Raw genomic sequence first — 19,193 nt, forward strand, 5'->3', positions numbered from 1 at the left:
AGGGAAGAGAGAGAGAGAGAGCGAGAAAGAGTGTTATAGCAATGAGTTATAAATATGTATTTGTGGCTTCCTGCCTCATTGGGGAGCTGCTTCCTGCCTCAGTGGTAGGATGGAAAGAATTGAGTCCTTTTTTAAGTATGCTGAGTTAGTCTCTGCACATCCCAGGCCACGAGCATTGACTAAGTAAGTGTCCTGTGTGCAGGAGAGTTCTATAGTGATTAGGCGATGAAATCTTCTCTCTGACCCATCCAAGTGACAGTGCTGCTTGGCAGCAACTCGTTAGAGAGAGAGGGCTGGCTAGTTTATCAGCTAGATATAGAGCCAGTGGTCCGGCACCTCTCAACCCCAGTCCTCTCTCAGTTAGCTTAAGCAGAAGCATCAATGTGAAACACAAGTCTGTAATGAGCAAGGGGTCCATGATTCTTGTTTCCCTTTGAGCCCCAGAGCTACACTAACTCTACTGTGGATCAGGCCTTCTGAACCTATATGGAGGGGCAGGATTTACCCTGCTCGCCCTCATCTTACTCTAGTCTTCTGGCTTTCTTTACGTTATTCACCTTTCCATTTTGCCTCTGCATACTCACCCTGCACGGATGTGCTGTGCAACTTAGAAACCATTTAAGACATTTCGTGCACCAGACAGTACAATCCTGCAGTCATCTCACCACAAACGGTCATATCATCAGATCTGCTAAACTGATCAGGATAGCACTTGCTCATATCTCTGCAGAAACTCCCTTCGGTAAGTGGTGTTGATTACTTAGCAGGTGGCACTTTCCCCTCTGAATCAGTACTAAATCAATGTCCCAACAACTCCCTGGGGGCATGCTAGCAGAGAAGCTGTCAAATTGAACTTGAAATTGAAGCCCTGACAGCATGCGGTCACTACTTATTAAAGATCCCCATTCTATTGTTTAAGGGTCTAAGGGCTTGGCGACACTCAAAACTCCAAAGCGCTCCCGCGGCAGCACTTTGAAGTGCAAGTGTGATTGCAGTTCCAGAGCTGGGGAAGAGCTCTCCCAGCGCTGCAGGTACTCCACCTCCCCATGGGGATTAGCTTGCAGCGCTGGGAGCCGCACTCCCAGCGCTGGGGCACTGTTTACACTGGCGCTTTGCAGCGCTGTAACTTGCTGCGCTCAGGGGTGTGTTTTTTTCACACCTCGAGCAAGAAAGTTGCAGCGCTGTAAAGCGCCAGAGTAGCCAAGGTCCAAGAATAATAGTCACTGTCCTGGCAAAATTCCAGTTGTTATATTCTACACTTGAAAGCCCTTTCTTTCACTTGCATAAATAATTCTCTACCTCCCTGTCTATACATGCTATTTATTGTTGCTGATGCAGAATGGCTGTTTTCCCCATCTCTGAGGTGGGAAGGTGTCACACTCTCTTCACATATAGACTGTAACAAACTCCAGGAACTTTCAGTACTGAAGCTGATAAATGTTACCCTCAATATTGCTTTTCCTTCCCTAGTTTGAGTTGTAAATAGGGAGTTATTTGATTCACTGTTGGCCACATTGGAAAGGTAAGGCTGAATGGTAGAGGCCCCACTGTGTACTTTTCCGCCTGCGTTCTTCATTATATTATCGTGCTAAACACTTCACCTTGCATAAATTTGTCTAGATTCTGCCTGAAGCCAATGACTGATCAATGCAACTCTGAGAATGGAGGCTCACAAAAGGAACATTAAAAAAAAAAAAACTGCAGTAGTTTATGCCAGTTGCCACAAAGGGCTGTTCTATCAGCCAGGGAGCAGAGATATCTTGGCCACATCCTTTGGATCAATAGAGTAAGAGAAGTTATGGAAATTCCATCCACACAAGGGTTTGATACCATCACCATAGTCAGTATCTAAACACCTTTCCTTTAAAAATCAAAGCAAAGTCCCTAGTGGACTGGGAAACCAAATTTCCTCTCTGCAAAAATGTCAAGTTTCCACTTTCATACCAAACAAGACAAAAAGCCCAAGACTTGAACATTTTCACAGAACTGAAACCCAGTGATATTTTATTTTGGATCAGGGACCCGATAGCTCTGACAGCAGTTGATTGAAACAGTCAAGATTATGTCAGTTTTACTACTGCCCACCACTGGATAGTCAAGAGCCAGGAAGCTGTGGGAGGGCCAGCTCCCAACCTCCAAGGCTCCCAGTTCAGTTAGAGCTACTACACTGCCATGGGCTGAAATGGAGGCAAAAAGCCCTGCTAGCTCTGCCTCAGCCTGCCTGGTGAGCTGCTGAGGAGCCTGGGCTCCCATGGATCATAGGCTGATAAGGTCCCCAAGTTGGCCAACTGCCCCAGGACTCAGTCACCCCAGGGGGCCAATTGGCTCAGGAGTCTGGAGTCCCTAATTCCAAGGCAACCCCTGGGAACCTGGAAAGCTGTGTAGGATCTGGGTAGACCAGGTAAATTTCCCTGAAAAGTTCATGGACATCAAACCTTTTTGCAGAAATAGTTTGATTTCAATGAATCAGTGAATTCTGGTGAAAAAACGATTCATCGGAATTTTTCCAACCAGCTCTAAAATCAGCTTCATGGGGTCTCTGGCACATCTCCCTTTGCAGGGAGAAATCTTTGTGTGGGATAGGGTTTTTGATATTTTTAAATTTTACTAACAATTTTTATTTTTGTTTTAAGGGTGATGTGTTTCAGGATGGATTTTCTGAGTAAAAGAGGGTGTTAGTTACAAGGGTCATTTTTGTTATGGAAAGGGCTTTTAGAAGGGGACAATTTTACAGTGTTTTTTTAGAGACAGACTCTGGATTTGCCTAATCAGCTCTGGAAGCTTGGTCCATGGTTGGCTCCCACAGCTCTACACCACCAGAGAATCTCTCCACACTGACAGGGACGCTTTGGGGACTGGATCTGTTGGCTTTAGAGCTGCTTTGCAGTCACAGGGTGGCACAAAGAAGCCCCATGGTTCTTTGTATAAAATTTTGATCAACAGTAGTGAAACATTAGTACAACTCCACGGACATCAATGGAGTCACTCCTGATCGACACCAGTAAAAAATCAAAATCAGACCCTTTGTAATATTTAAATATATACATGCCATTCCCCCACAAACCTCCAAATTTAAACTTTTCCTTACTTTTAGTGCAGTAACCTCAGATTCTAAGGGTATGTCTATACTGCAATATAACACTCTGGATCTGACAGGGCTCGGGATGAGGGCTATAAAAGTGAAGCATCAATGCTCACACTCAGGTGGGAGCCTGGGCTCAGAGACTGCCCAAGTGGGGAAGGCCCCAGAGCCTGGACTCCAGCCCAGACCTGAATGTCTATTCTGTGATTTTATAACCCCAAAGCCAGAGAGTCTGAGCCAGAGTCTGCTGACATGGGCCAGCCCCAGGTATTTTATTATAATGTAGACATACCCTAAGGGTATGGCTACACTTGCAGCTGTACAGCGCTAGCACTTTGAAGTGCGAGTGCGGTCACAGAGCCAGCAGCTCTCCCAGCACTGCAGGTACTCCACTTCCCTGTGGGGATTAGCTTACAGCGCTGGGAGCCGCACTCCCAGACCTGGGGCACTGTTAACACTGCCGCTTTGCAGCGCTGTAATTTGCTGCGCTCAGGGGGGTGTTTTTTCATACCCCCTGAGCGAGAAAGTTGCAGCGCTGTAAAGCGCCAGTGTAGCCAAGGCCTAAGAGAACAAATGGTGTTGATTAATCTTCCATGCTAAACAAATGCACATGCTCTCCTCACACCACTAGAGAGGTCTGCTGCTCATTCATTCAGAAAGGTAACACATTATGGATGGCCTGTGATTTTCCAGAAAGAATTTCAAGTAGAGGCACTCCGTAGGATGTTTCATCCAGCACAGCCCAAATGGAAGAAAACAGATCGATGCATCATTATATTTACAGTCACAATGGAAAGCAAAAGATAACTCCCTTCCCTTACGCCCATATGAGTTTTAAACAAGATATGCTTATTGACACTTCAGCTTCGGAGCACCTCTGCACAGCACAGCTCTCCAGTCACAGTGAGTATGGGTTTGGCTACACTTGCAGCTGTACAGCGCTGGGAGTTAAAGCTGTCTTCGTACAGCTGTGTAGGGAAAGCGCTGCAGTGTGGCCACACTGACAGCTACCAGCGCTGCAGTGGGGCCACATTTGCAGCGGTGTTGGGAGTGGTGCATTATGGGCAGCTATCCCAGCATTCAAGTGGCTGCAACATGCTTTTCAAAAGAGGGGGGTGGAGTGGAGTGTGACAGGGAGTGTGGGGGAGACAGAGAGAGTGGATTTTTGGAGCTGACACTGTGTCAGCTCCCTGCCTTGCAAGTTCTGACCCCTTCCCCCACCCCTCTCTCATTCACTAAATGCAAATAGCCCTCTGTTTTTTCCCCTCACAGACCAGATAAGCAGCTGCTCCAAAACGGACCCCCGCATCCTCCCATCCCTCGTGCTGCTTCTCTCCTCAAGCAAACACTAGCTGTGGACGTTCCAAAAGGATCCCCCTGCCTGCCTCTGCTCATTCACAGCAAACAGTAGCTGTGTTTGTTTTTAGATAAGCAGCTCCGGGAGCCCCGAGTTCACAACAAAACAAAGAGTGTTATCTTTACTTAAAAGCATGATGGGAAGGTTCCGGAGGTCAGCATTGTAAGATATTTCACTGTTTACACTGGCTCCCCAGTGCTGCAGCACCAGCACTATTCTCTTTATTCCTCCTGTCGAGGTGGAGTTCATGCAGCACCGTAGCCATGGAGATACAGCGCTGTATGTGCCTTGCCAATGTGGACAGGGAGTGAGTTACAGCGCTGTAAAGCCACCACCAGTGCTGTAACTCTCAAATGTAGCCAAGCCGTAAGTCTGTGAGAGCCAAGGGCAGGAGGGGAAAAAGTGAGGTGGGAATTTTGGTTGAAAAAAAATTTGGGGTCTTATTTCCATGGGTATGAGTACAGGGCAACTGGCACTACTGTTCATAGGCTGTGGTCATTTTAGCTCATCTGCCACTCGTGAGAGTAATAAGGACAAGAAAGCACAGCTGCTGCTGGTGACCTGAAGCCACGTAGGCTCATATGCTGCTAGCCTGTTGACTTTGGCAGCACCACTGTAATAATCATGGAGTGGCATGGAAAAGTGTCCTACCATGGCAGCCATCCCTAAAAACCTTCAGGAGAGAATTGCAGAGTACCTCCATGAAAGTTTTATCAAGATGTCTTGGGAGACATCCCTGTGTATATGAACTGCTCTGCATGCCCCTCTGCCCTCACATAACCCTACAGGGGAATGAGAAGCAGGAGAAAGTTCTCTCTTCTCATTGAGTAGAACAGTGAAAAGTAGATACCTGTGTCCTGCTAACTTGGGGTGAGGGCCAGGCACCACCTTGACATTTAAAACATTAAAGGGAGAACGTATGTCCACACTTGCCTGAAGTTCCTTCCCTTGAAATGGGCTTGTCTGGCTCAGATGGCATGACCAGCCAAACAGGCAGTGGAATCTCAAACAGATTCTGGCTCATGGCATAGCTGGAGTCCATTCCCTCCGCACACCCCCAATCACACACCATTGGTCCCTCCTCCACTTCGCTGTTCACAGCAGAGATCTCTCTCAGGCTCAGTATCCATGGTGGCCTGTAGAGGTCTCTGCCAAGCATGGCATGCAGCTTGTTGTAAGAGCAAGTCTGAAGCTCGGTGGCACCAGAACAACTGTTGGCCTCCCTGGCCTTGTGGCATGCCTGCCTTAGAGCTTTCACGCAGCACTACTGCTGATCCCTGTCATACCCCTTCGCCTATATCCCCTGTGCAATCTTTTTGTAGATGTCCATATTTCTACAGCTGGTCTATGCCTGTACAGCCTCTTCTTGCCCCAGGCAATCCAATACCATTTGTCTACTGCAGGCAGGAGCATGTCTAGAGCATGTAGCTGGCATGGTCAGCTGGGCAGTTGCACACAACAAGTTAGGTGTGCTTGCCAATCTAGGCCAACAGGAAAAGGCATTTCAAAATTATGTAGTGGTTTTGCAGAGGAGTTTCCAGTCTCTGTGACTCCTGGGCAGAATTCACAATTCACATGAATTAAAAAGTCAAGTTCTCTGCTTCCTGCACTATGACCTATAACTGCTTGTTCTAGAAAGAACATATGTAACTGTGAGACGCTGCAGTTAGAAAACAGAAAACTCAAAGAAAGCTTTAAAGGTCATAAAAATGAACAGCAATGTGTTCTTTCTGTGCAATTTTTGCATATGACTCTCACATGATTTGAACAGTATGGTGTGTGGGGGCGGGGAATAAGCCCAGCATTTAAACAAATAAGGTCTAATGTAGCAAAGTTGATCAGACATTTAAATGTTGTTTTAGTATGTATTAAACTATACAACAAGCCAAAGTCTGCCCACTTACTATGAATTTACACTGGAGTAAAGACAAGAAGAATTTGGTCCAATAAGCACACTTTTGTATCTCTGTTGTGTGCATCTGTGTTTGTAGTGGATTTACTTTTCCATAATAAAAGAGAAAATTCAAGTAAAAAGATGTCTTAGCAGATCCATCAAACCATCCAGTTTTAGCCAAGGAAAATAAGTAGCCTGATCTCACATAATTGTAAGCATATCAGCCTTTGTATAACTTGAACACAGCCTGAGATGTGGGTAATTTTTTAGATGAAAGAATGCCAATTTTATGTAGTGTGCAAAAGGAGACGGATTGTGTGACTGCAGACTTGCTAACAGCCAAAATGCAAAAGTGCAACAGGAAAATAAGGTTAAAGAATTCCCCTTGGTACACTAAGATACAAAGTAATCTAAAAAGAAAGAGAAGTGGAAATACTCCACATCTTACACTGCCCATACCTCAAAAGAAATCTCCCATGAGAAATAAGACTATTAAGGTCAGCAGTTCTAGATGCTACCAGTATAACTGATCCAAGGTCGGGGATGGAACCAAAAACCCTCTTTCATTACATTAATGAACATTTGTATGTTATACAAAAGCCTGAAATACTTAGTTTAATATTTATTTTCAAGTAATTTGATAGTGTTTATGAAACACTTCCCTACTAAAGCAAATACCAAGTACCTCAAGTAAGTGTCCTTTCCTACTGTAACTGGATAGACCTAACTCTACATATCTCAAAGAATCACTGAAGTTAATGGATGTTCCAAATGAAACTACTGCTAGAAAATGTGGGTGTTCCAGCAAAAGGATACTAGAGTTCAACAAATACATAACGAAACTCTTTTTAGATACCACTACTGTATTACCAATGAGGAATCATAGAATATCAGGGTTGGAAGGGACCTCAGAAGGTCACCTAGTCCAACCCCCTGCTCAAAGCTGGGCTAACCCCCAGACAGATTTTTGCCCCAGATCCCTGAATGGCCCCCTCAAGGATTGAACTCACAACCCTGAGTTTAGCAGGCCAATGCTCAAACCACTGAACTATCCCTCCCCTCTATGCTGCCATATTTAGAGACCTGTGAGACCATGTTCTCTCATGCAGTGCCGCTGTCTTGTTTCTCCCCTGCCCATGTATGATCCCACAGTGGCATAAAGTTGATTTATGAGCACTTATGCCACTTTCCTGGTGAAGAGGAGAATGGCTGAATAAAGGGTGCACATGGTCAGAACGCTCTGGCAATACACAAATCCGTAGCTGACTTTTCAACAGCATGGGGCCTTTTACAGCATAAGTCAGCAGCCCCAGGGCTGCTCTAACTCAGCACTAGATCCTGACCCTACATTGAGGCTGTAGCAGGATTAGGGTTAGGCACAGGTGAGCTAAAGCCACATTCACACACAACCCTCAAATCCCTACCCCGGCTTGCACTGAGTGCACTTCAGGTGCAGTATGGTCTTTATCAGACATCTAATTCTGATCATTTACTTTATGCAACACAACGTGTCATATTGAAATGTTTTAAGCCTCTTAATTTATTGAAAAGAAAAACTACATTTATGAGAGCAAATGATATAAGCTCATATCTGGTCAATCCATCATTTCTACATTATTGTAAGCCTCATAAAGAACTTGCCTGGAGAAAGTGAATGTAGTGCTTCAGGAACAAGCATAGACCTATATCACTATCAGTCTGGTACTGATGTATTCAATAAGATTAAAATGAAGCTTCTCTCTACACTTTTGTTTGGCCCCGCAGCCTTTTAAAGTAGCACAAATCTTCCATTAACAAATAAATTCCCTCAAGTTGCCAGTAAAGCATCATCATAATGCACTGATGGAGTAGTTCTGATTTTAATGCAGCATGGCCCATCAGTCTGTCCAAGTCCTTAGACGCTGCCCATCACCATGGTATCTGAGTGCCTGACAAGGCCAATTTGTTACTTAAACAAGTTTGTGAACTTTAAAGTGTGCACAGCTTCCCCAGGGTTTAAATTTTAGCTGCTATTATCAACTTGTAAACATGGCTACCCCTCTGATATTATCAGCTTGCAAATTATCAGAGGTCTGCACCACACCTGGATTTTGTGTCACTAACTATTTCTGTTAAAGGTGTTCTTTTTTAAAGCTTAAAAACTGTTGTACTGGGGGAGATGCAGTTATACTGATATAGCTTATTCTTGTCCCCACTAGGAAGTTGTACAGCTTTACCTCTACTGGCAACTACTGTGTTTAAACAAGCCCACAAGGACTCAGTATTTGCAATATTTGAGGTATTTCCTATAGCAAAAGTACAAAAATAAGGAGTTACAGAGAAGATCACTGCAGACAGTGAAGTATTTATCTATCTTAAGCAAAATAAATGTGTTTTTTAAAAGACATGAGCAACAATATTGATATTTTACATGTAGACAGCACCTTTTATATCAATACTCCAAACATTTAACCTTATTCTGTAAACATTTACTCTCTGGGCATTGTCCCACTGAACCATTCATGGTATATACATACAGCTGGCAGTATGTGTTTGCAAGATCAGGCTCTATAGACAGAGCACTAGTGAAATGTATCCACCACTAGGATAGAGGTCAGACAGGCAACCAGTGCCCAGCACATTGCACAACGGAAGTCTGACAGTGTCCAGAGTGATACAAGGAATGTAAGATGTCGAAATGCAATGAAAGGCAACTAATGAAATGCATACAAGAATCAGAAAGAGAAAGGGAGCCTTTAAGTTGTCTCCATTTCTTCACTAGCTTATTGTAGTTTCATGAGACTAGAACTGCCCCCTTGGAGGCTCAAACCATGCACTTTACTGGTGGTCAGCAAGTGTGCTTATTGTGATGCATAAGTATAAACTGTTATTCCTGCTTCGCTTATATGACCACATTCCTGACATCCCAATGGTAGCAAGTGAAGTGCTAGAACAGCAATCTGTATCTGTGACTCACAGCAAGACAGGAAATCTCAAGCAGATCCACCCTTCCTCTGCTCTGCCAGCTGACTCGCAGGGCAGTACACAGAACAGCGAGAAAGCTGAAACAGTCAGTCCACGACATTTAGAAAGACAGTGAACTGCTGCTGCAGCACAACACAACAATTACACTCAAGAATCAGTGGAGAGTCTGTGAAAGTCAACACACAGAGGGGGAAAAAGACATTAAACAAAAGAACAGGTGTTTGTTTATCACATCACATATCTAATCCTCATCTTTACATTTGTCTGAAATAAAGTAAAAAGACCTCAAATTTAAACAGATCTTGCCTTCTTACTAAAGGAAACCCCACTTTAAAGAAATGTGTATGCAAGGAATAACCACCATACTCATGAAAAAGTTACCTGACAGTTATGAAATATTAAAAATATAAAATGCACTCTATTAAGCAGATACTGGGAATGAAATCCTGACTCCACAGAAGTCAACCTTAGTTTAACCCTTGACTTCACTGGGGCCAGCAGTCCACTCAAATTGATTTATGACTAAAGAACACCACTCATCTCTTTAGTTTTTAGCTGTCAGAACAATAAAGTCAATAGTCTTGGCAAGGACAAAGGAAAACTAAAGTAAACAAGTAAAAAAAACACATGAGAAAATTTGCATGTCACAAGAATTTCCAGTATCAACTGAGTAATGGACTTCCTTCCCCCACATACATAGTGGTGATCATGAGTTGTCCTTATCTGTCTGTACTTCACTTATAGAAACCACACACACACACAAAAGAAAGCAGCAGAACTGATCTCTGCATGTTGTGTACAAGCAATCAAGCTAGTCTACTTTATACTTACAAATCTAGTTCAAACAGGATTGATTTGTCAATAGCCTTTATTCAAAGCTACCTCTCTTTGCTCCCTGCCAAGCAAGGCAGCATTTACACAAGTGGCTACGAAGTGTTTGTTCTCCCTGCCAGCACCAAAAAAAATTTCCTCAGACTGCATTATATGTCAGCATTATGTCACAATACAAAATTCTAGGCCATGAGATTGAATCAAGTCATTAAGCATAGCTTTGCTCTTTAACCCAGTGGGGTTGTTAGGGAAAAAAGGCAACAAGAGGTCTGCTTGTACTACAAATTGACATGGTTTCCATTCTGACTCTGTTAGTTTCACAGCACCTTACTGGTATCATTTAGGCACTATACTGATGAGGTCAAATCAGATCTATATGACTGAGCTAAAGAACTCTGAATCAACATCCGTATTAGTTTATGTCTACATTGTAGACTGGATGCAAGTCTCCCAGCCCATGGAAGACAGACTCACAGTAGTAGGTTTGAGCTAGTAGGTTAAAAATAGTAACAGATGTTTCAACTTGAGCTGGTGCTCAGACTCTCAAGCCTACAGGATCCGCGGAGGGAGGGAGGGAAGATGTGAGAACCCAAGCAGGAATGTCCTTGCTGCTAGTTTTAGCAGGCCAGCTCAAGTCTGCCTTCCCCAGTCTAGAAGGCTCCCTCCCAGCTGCAGTGTACACATATCCTTAGGCAAAAAAGTAAATGAACTCCTAAGGTAGATTTTTCTTGGCTATCTCCACAGCTGACAGGGTTTTATAGACGTACTGGAAAGTCACATCTTTATCCTCTAACAGCTTTGTCTGCACGAATTTGCTTTGCAACCCACAGGCGAATCTCTCATAACTGCTCATTTAGAAGTGTTCCAAGCTGGCAACGTGCAAATAGATACTTCAAAGATGGAACAGGTCGTGTCTTTAGCTGTGCTCCTTTTATACTTGGAACAGCTGAAAAGCCACCTTTCCTGCTTTGTCCTGCTTTGTCCTAGCTGAAGACTCAAACAGTCCTTGTTACCACCTAGAGCAGCTCAAGTTATGCCAATTGATATACCAGCCAATGCTCAGAAAGAGTGCTGTGCATGACAGCTTGCCCTCCTTCTCTTGGAACAGCCCCTCTATGCGCTAGGATAGGGTTGCCCACCCTCCAGGATTGTCCTGGAGTCTCCAGGAATTAAAGATTAATCTTCAGCTAAAGATTGTGTCATCTGATGAAACCTCCAAGAATATGTCCAACCAAAACTGACAACCCTATTACCTGGGGTTCTTTAAACCCAAAGTTCTTGGTAACTTTTACTCTGTGTGAGGTGGTGTCAGGAAATAAATCAAGGGAGACACAGCTGTCTGATCGATAGATGGCTGCACAAACAGGACAACACAAGAGTGCTTTCACTTAAAGCTAACCTTTACTTAGTCTCAACCACTTACGTACATCTGCAACAGGTGAGTAAAAACACCCCCAACCCTCAAGTAGCAAAGCTGAGTGTGGCCTTCAAGGTTTCCGCTGGCCAAACTTCCATCTGCCAGTGGGGACCCCAAGTTGTGTCCAGAAGGAGCATCCCTGAAGAGCCCCTTCTGAGAAGTCCGCTTACTTCAAACTTTTTCCCCTTATTTATACATTAGTAACATAAGGGCATATCCTTTAAAGAAAACTTACTAAGCGAGCAGTTTTTAAAAATCAAGTAAGAGATTTCCTTATGATCATCAATGTACCAGAAATGTTTCTCCCCCATCCTCCTCCTTTCCAGCCTCCCCATCCCCCACCCAGAGTGTCCATGCCTTGGGGCCCTGACAAACATTCCCGGAGGCACATATAGACAGACTTCCTGTTTTTCTAAAATACAAAGATCAGCAATTTCAACATTCTTAGCAGGAAGGACGCAGGCTCAAGCCACCCTGTCTGTGGCAACCAAAACCTTCTCCCTCTCCTGCTTTGGTTATGCTGGGGCCACTGCATTCCCCTCCCTGTGCCTCAGTTTCCTCTGCCATAATATAGGGATAATGATACAGACTACCTTTGTAAAGTGCTTTTAGATCTACAGATGAAGACTGTTAGGAATTAGTTACGATGATTAGGTAGGCGGAGCAAACATCCCTGAGATGGCCTGTGACGATTTTCCTGCTTCTGTCAGTCCTTTCCTACTTTTTCCTTCATTCATAATACTAGAAGCAGGTGCCTTAAAATTGGTTTGATGTGTTTCCTGACCAAATATCTCAGGAAGGGTTGTTGGTTCCCATAAGAGAGAAGAAATTAAGCATCAACAAATTAGACTTCATGGGAGTTTGAAAGTCTTTACCAATTTTCATATTCCCCAGAAAGCGCCTTTTCAGCAAATCACAGACAGTTCTTTGTCTGAACAAGACAAGAGAAAAAGTCTGCATGGATAAAGATTCTACTCATACAGATACATAAAAGTGAATAAAAATGGGTATCTGCCAGCAAGGCATACTCAGGGAAAGAGAGAGAGAGTGTTGAAGCAGATGGTTTGTCCAGAGATGTCAGTGTGTGGGAAGACTCATCTCTGAAATTGTTTTTTTAAGTGAAGTTAACTTGTACAGGCATGGGGGAATAGACTGATTCTCCTTTCCAGCAAACAAATCTGTTCCTGTTGGTAGCAAGTTTTCCATGTCAGGGAACATACAGGTGGGGTACAGAACAGGAGTACTTGTGGCATCTTAGAAGGTTGTTCATCCTCACTCTGTCATATAGATGGTAACAGACAAAGCGGCATCAGAGGTTCTGAGCAAAGTATTAGTGATTCCTTAGTAGACATGGGGTTCAAATGTTTGTCTAATGATGTACTTTGCAGCTCAGTTGGGAAAAGCAGGGAAGACAGATCACAATTTTTAAAGCAGATAAACATTCCAAGCATAAAGGACTCAGTCTCAGGCCCTTTTATCTGGAGCAGAGACACAGAATCCTTGGCAGAAGGTGAACCTTTGATTTCACAATCTGCCACGTAAGACAGCGTTAGTGGTGTTACATCAGAAATGCAACACCAGAGCCTCTGCTGGTGTAAATCAGCACAGCTCCATGGAAGTCAATGGTCTTCTACAAAGCTGTGCTGGTTATTACTAGCAGAGGATCTGGCTCTGTCTGTAGTTTGATGTTTTCTGGTTTAAAGGTCAGTTGAGCAGTAAAGGTAAGAAGCACTGATAACAAGGGTGACAAAGAAAGAGTTGTTTTAAGATATGGTTGCTCTGATGTGTAAGCAAATAGGGGGGAAAAAATTGTGTCAGTCTTTACTCATGACTAGGAATTGTTGCCTGGCACCCTGTGATGCATATAAAGCATGCATATAAAGACAAAAAAAATTATATTTAATTAAAAATCAACAAAAACAAAACAAAAACAGGAAACTTTGGCTGCAGTCTAGACAAAAAACTATAAACATTCATGTCATGCAAGTTTTATTCATGGGGAGGGCCAGTCTGTCAGTTACAAAATAACCTTCCCCAACTATATTCAGTTGAAGGAAGATTGCAGTCAAGAAGAGGAATAATCATATTCCTGAACCATGCAAAGACAGCCACTTTGTGATTTAGGTAGCCCAGGGTTTCCCTTCAAATCTTAATTGTTGAATATTTAAGAACATGCAGGTGAAATCATAGTCAATTAAAAAATATATTACACAGATATGCACACACAGCATTACACACTTAAATTCTACTAAAAATAGAACAGGAGTACTTGTGGCAGCTTAGACTAAAATTCATTTGAGCATAAGCTTTTGTGGGCTAAAACTCACTTCATCGGATGCATGCAGTGGAAAATACAGTAGGAAGATGTGTGTGTGTGCGCGCGCATACACACAGAGAATATGAAAAAATGGGTTTTGTCATACTAACTATAATGAGAGTAACCAGTTAAGGTGGGCTATTATCAGCCGGAGTTAAAAAAAAAAACAAAAAAAACTTTTGTAGTGGTAATCAGGATGGCCCATTTCCAAGGGTTGACAAGAAGGTGTGAGTAACAGTAGGGGGAAAAATTAGCATGGAGAAATAGGTTTTACTTTGTGTAATGAGCCATCCACTGCCAGTCTTTATTCAAGCCTAATTTAATCATGTCCAGTTTTCAAATTAATTCCAATTCTGCAGTTTCTCATTGGAGTCTGTTTTTGAAGATTTTTGGTGAAGTATTTTGACTTTGAGGTCTGTAATCAAGTCACCGGGAAGGTTGAAGTGTTCTCCGACTGGTTTTTGAATGTTATAATTCTTGACACCTGATTTGCGTCTCTTTATTCCTTTGCGTAGAGACTATCTGGTTTGGCCAGTATACATGGCAGAGGGGTAAAGAAAAAAAAAGTTACACAAAGTAAAACCTATTTCCCCATGCTAATTCTTCCCCACCCCCCCATGGTTACTCACACCTTCTTGTTAACTGTTGGAAATGGGCCATCCTGATTATCACTACAAAAGGTTTTTTTCCCCTCCTGCTGATAATAGCCCACCTTAACTGATTACTCACGTTATAATTACTATGTGTGTGTATATATCTTCCTACTGTATTTTCCACTGCGTGCATCTGATGAAGTGGGTTTTAGCCCACGAAAGCTTATGCTCAAATTTGTTAGTCTCTAAGGTGCCAGTTGTTCTCCTCGTTCTTTTTGCTGATACAGACTAACATGGCTCCCACAATTAAATTCTACTCATTCTTAGTGCTCTAAAGAACCTGCAGCTCTTGATGTTTTGTATTTGCCAGTGAAAGAGGACTATAATGTATCAGACATTTAGATGCTATGTACAAACTTTAAATTTCCAATGTTTAAAGGCATCAAATATAAGGCAAAGATTATGTAGGACATATAATACCTGGTCACTTGAGATATGAGCCACTTACTTGACCATTTCAAATGGAAACAATGTCAGCCATCAAAGGTTAAGAGTCCAGGATGCTGTTTAATGAGAAAGAAGAATACCGGTGGGATAATGATGCAAGTGGCAGATATTAGGGCCTTGGGCAGCAGTGTGAAACCTAAAGATAAGTGGTACTCGTGATTAGAGCTGTATGAGTACCTGATTTTTTATTTATTTTTTTTAAATCAGTTCTAGTCAACTAAAATATTGTGTTCTAGCATTTTAATCCTTTTTAATCAAACAAAAGGAAATTAAGGGATAGATTCACAAAACAGAAGTGGTGGTGTCCCCCTTGTGTGTTAGAGCTCTGTAGTTGGAGCACTCACCTGAGATGTAGGATACTTGAACTCAGGTATTCCCCCTCCCAGCTAAGTGCCCTGTATTCTGGGCTGGGCATCTCTCAGTCTCTCCTGTTGAATTCTTCCATTTACCTACCACCTCGTGGAGAGGGGGATTTTCTACAGAGAAGACTAAGACTAGTAATCTTATCAAGCCAGCTTCTTTTTCAACTATTCCTTTTAGATTATCCCTTGCACACACAGCTGGCCCCTGCTTCCCTTTTTACTGTGACTCCCTTTGCATTTTTTACATTATGTTTTTCTTTCTAACTGTAATGTTCCTGTCACACACCGAGGTGTAGGCAGTATGAACTAACGGTTGGAACAGGAGTCTGGCCTAGAGGTCAGAGCAGAATCAGAAGGAAGAATCAGAGCAGGATCCAGGAGTTAGGAATCAGGAGATCAGAAATGTGCAGGGACAAGGGTTGGAGTAAAGCAGGCAAGGAGTAGAACCAGGGCTAGACAGGAAGCAGGTCTGGCGCTGCTGTGGGTACAGAATGCACTGAGCAGCCACTATGCTGTGCTTGCTGCCAGGCTTAAATAAGAATCTCTTGGCTCTTCTGTCCAATCAAGGAGCAGAGTCATTTAGTGAAGGTTTATTGAGCCAGCCTAGCTCATAGCATTGCTAGGCAACCGTTCCTGGAGCCAAGGGCGCTCCAGACAGTTCCTGCTTTAATTCAAGTGACTATCCTAAGCTTCCCCTGGTTCTCACTGCTTCTTCCTCTCTTTAGGAAGCAGTATTTCCTGACACTGATTGACAAAAAGCCATTGGTTGAAGAAGGAAGGTTTCAACTGTGATGTGAATTTCAGTAAGCCTCCAGCAGTAGGGAGAAGCCTCCAAAAACAAAGGCCAAGAGGCTTTAAACACACAACACGACAAGACTCCAGATTTAGGAGCCTAAGTCTATAATTAGGCCCCTAAACAGATGGCACTCTTTTCAAAAAGCACTCAGCAGCTCCATTAACTTCAACAGAACTGCAAGGAGCACAGCTCATTTCAATACCTGGTCGCTTACTTAGGAGTGTAAATGTTGAAGTTAGCAACTTAAATTGGCCTATAACTCCATATTGGGAACCTGACCTAGAGTTGATGTAAAGTGGCACAGCTATGATGGAGCTACATCAGTTCATACCAGGTGGGCCCTGGCTAGATCTCCCAGGTTCTGTTTCAGCAGACAAGGCTATTTTTGAGCACTTTTTGTCAGCATCCTTAGTAACCAGAATGGTTTCTCCTCTTTTTGCATTTCTGTATCTAATCTCCTCTTCTTTCTCTTGTACCTTCTGGAGAAAATCTTAGCAGGAAATTTGTATTGCTGTCCTATTCCTGCCCTCTTGGGAAGCAGTGCTTGCATCTCCTAGATTTGAGTACATTTCATTTCATATCATATCATGCTGCTAGGAAAAGACCCTAAAGTGAACAACCTATTAAAAGCATTTAAATGAACATATTAAGAGGTTACAGCATTAATTTTGCAGGCCAGCTATAACCATAAACATTTCAGCCAGTTAACACAAGTTCTACTGTTTAATGCAAGTGTAATTCAGCCATGCCTCACTCTTGTTAAGATTTTAAAAACAAAAAAGTAACACTGACAGCAATCATCAATATTGTGTTAACAACATGGCTAATAATTACACTCTTTCACTGCTATCCTAGTGGAATTTCCAAAAGCCCTGTGCAACATATTTTGTGAACAAGGTTAACTACTTCAAGGGTTTAGTTTCACTAGTTATCTGACTGTGGGCCCAGTGCATTGGTTATGATAACCAAGCCTGGTACTTCTCAGGTCATATGGCTGTCTCCACACCCACACATTGACTTCAGCCACACACTGACTCACACATTGTTCTTACAGCACTGTTTAGGGAAGGGATTACAAACTTCACCACCTCCCACTTGAACCTCCAAACTCAGCCTTCAAGGCCAGATTCAAAGTCCTCTCCAAAGCACTCACGAACTTAGCATAAGTCACTACATCCAATTCCAGTTCACTTTAGAAAAACAGACACAGTTAAAGTTACTGAAATAACCTTAACTCTGCTCTTACATCATCACACACAGAACGAGCAAAAGCCAAGGACAATACTATCATGAAAATCTTGGGAAAGGCAAATAGCAGAGATTGCTATAAAGTGCACCAAGGACATCTATACAAATCTTAATTACCATCACTGAGATATGATGAAGGCTACTCTAGAAATACCCAAGAATGGCCCTTTATTTAAGTATATTGATGGGATTAGATAGCAGTAGATTACATGCATCTATACAATGCAGGGTAGACTTAGATTTGTAGTAGGACAGAAATGCCATTTCACAAAGGATTTTGAGATTTAGAAATTTGGCTCTACTCTGAATTGGAATGAAAACTGAAAATTCTGAAATTATCTGCAAAGGAAAATTCAGAAAAGAAAAAAAGCCTTTGAAATAGATCAAAACATTTCTGTGGCAGAGTTGACTCACCACAAGCACAGCATTGCAGCACTGTCATCTCTAGCCCCACTCACCAATGGTCACTTCCATCCTGTAGTAGTCTGCTTTTTGTCATAGTTCAGCCCATCAGCCAGGTGACTTAAAGTCTCTCCCTTTCCAGGGGAGCATCACAACAGATCTTTCTGCTCTCTCTTGGGCTATTCCTTGGCCTGGTCTTGAGGCTCAGACTTCAGCCACACTCTGGGCTCAATACATCAAGCTTAGATGCCTCAGGGCTGGTAGGAGAAGCCAGTCCCACATTCTACTCTTGGTTCCAGCCCAGGGACTCTGTATGAAGCAGGCAATTCTTCAGATACATTGCTGTTTCTCTCAGCCACTGCCTATCTCTGAGCCCCTTGTGGTGCTTCCCTGCAGCCTGTGCATAACCCAGCCTCTCAGATCTCTCACTGCTCCCTAGATCTTCCCACTTCTCTCTTTCTCTACTAGAATGCCAATCCCTCAGGACTGCCTCTCTGTGCCTCACCCCATTGCTAGAGCCCACTACAGGAATTAATTCATTTTTATGTGGCTTTTTTCACTCTTCCATCCCAGAGAGAGAGAGAGAGAGAGGGAAACTCCCTACCCTAATTGACCCCAACCTGTGGTTCACCTGCGTGAAGCAGACACTCCATCACGGTTTTGTTTTGACAAATGTTGGTTGTGATTTAGTCATTTTATAATTTTGCAGTCTAATATAATACTCAATTTATTTCAAAACAAAAAGTCATTTCAAAATGGAAAATCAAAATATTTCATCCCAACAGTTTTAGGGGCTGTTTCAAGAGTCAGAACTCTGTTTCAGAAAAAAAACAAAAACAAAAAAAACCCTAGAAAAATTGACCCAATTTCATGAAGCAGTTTGCTTTTGACAGAACCACATATTCTAACAGAATATGGTTCTGCTCAAGTGTCTCTGACCAGCTATAGGTAAAATGGCACCGTGAAACATATTGCTAAAACATCATGGAGCCCTCCCATGCCACACATCAGAGCAATGCTGTGGAGGCCTGCCCTAGAGTCCCAGCCCTCCATCCCCTAACCAAAAGAGAGGAACCAGACTTTTACGCCCCACCTTCCCTCTGAGCCCTGGTTGACTTAACTGTTGGCAAGAAATTCCACCCCTAACATCCTGCTTTCAGCTCTTTTCCCATTGGAGGATAGGAATGCCACTCAAGAAGAGACTGCACACACCATGGGGGAGGCAGGGACTGATGATGCAGTGACACAGCAGTTCCAGAGCCAGAGCCCAGGGCTTGGAGACAGGCCCAGGTAGCAGCTGGAGTGCATAGCCATTAGGGCTTGCACTACACTGCATACATAATTAGCCACTGCCCTACTCTGAGACTAATGAGACTGAGGCTGTTTTCTATTGATTGAGTTAGAGCTCCTTTGCTAAACTTCT

The 19,193-nt window shown here is 43.1% G+C and overlaps 1 long non-coding RNA gene across 1 annotated transcript; it reads right to left on the minus strand.

Moving 5' to 3' along the window:
* Nucleotides 1–3,316: 3,316 nt before the first annotated feature.
* LOC115657219 lies at nucleotides 3,317–11,569 on the minus strand. The gene is made up of 3 exons (XR_004001920.1): nucleotides 11,374–11,569; nucleotides 8,889–8,894; nucleotides 3,317–3,326 (listed from the first exon to the last, which is right to left on the minus strand). It is a non-coding gene; the product is annotated as an uncharacterized LOC115657219 (long non-coding RNA).
* Nucleotides 11,570–19,193: the final 7,624 nt, after the last annotated feature.

The sequence above is a fragment of the Gopherus evgoodei genome, chromosome 9, assembly GCF_007399415.2.
Source record: "Gopherus evgoodei ecotype Sinaloan lineage chromosome 9, rGopEvg1_v1.p, whole genome shotgun sequence".
Lineage (NCBI taxonomy): Eukaryota > Metazoa > Chordata > Testudines > Testudinidae > Gopherus > Gopherus evgoodei.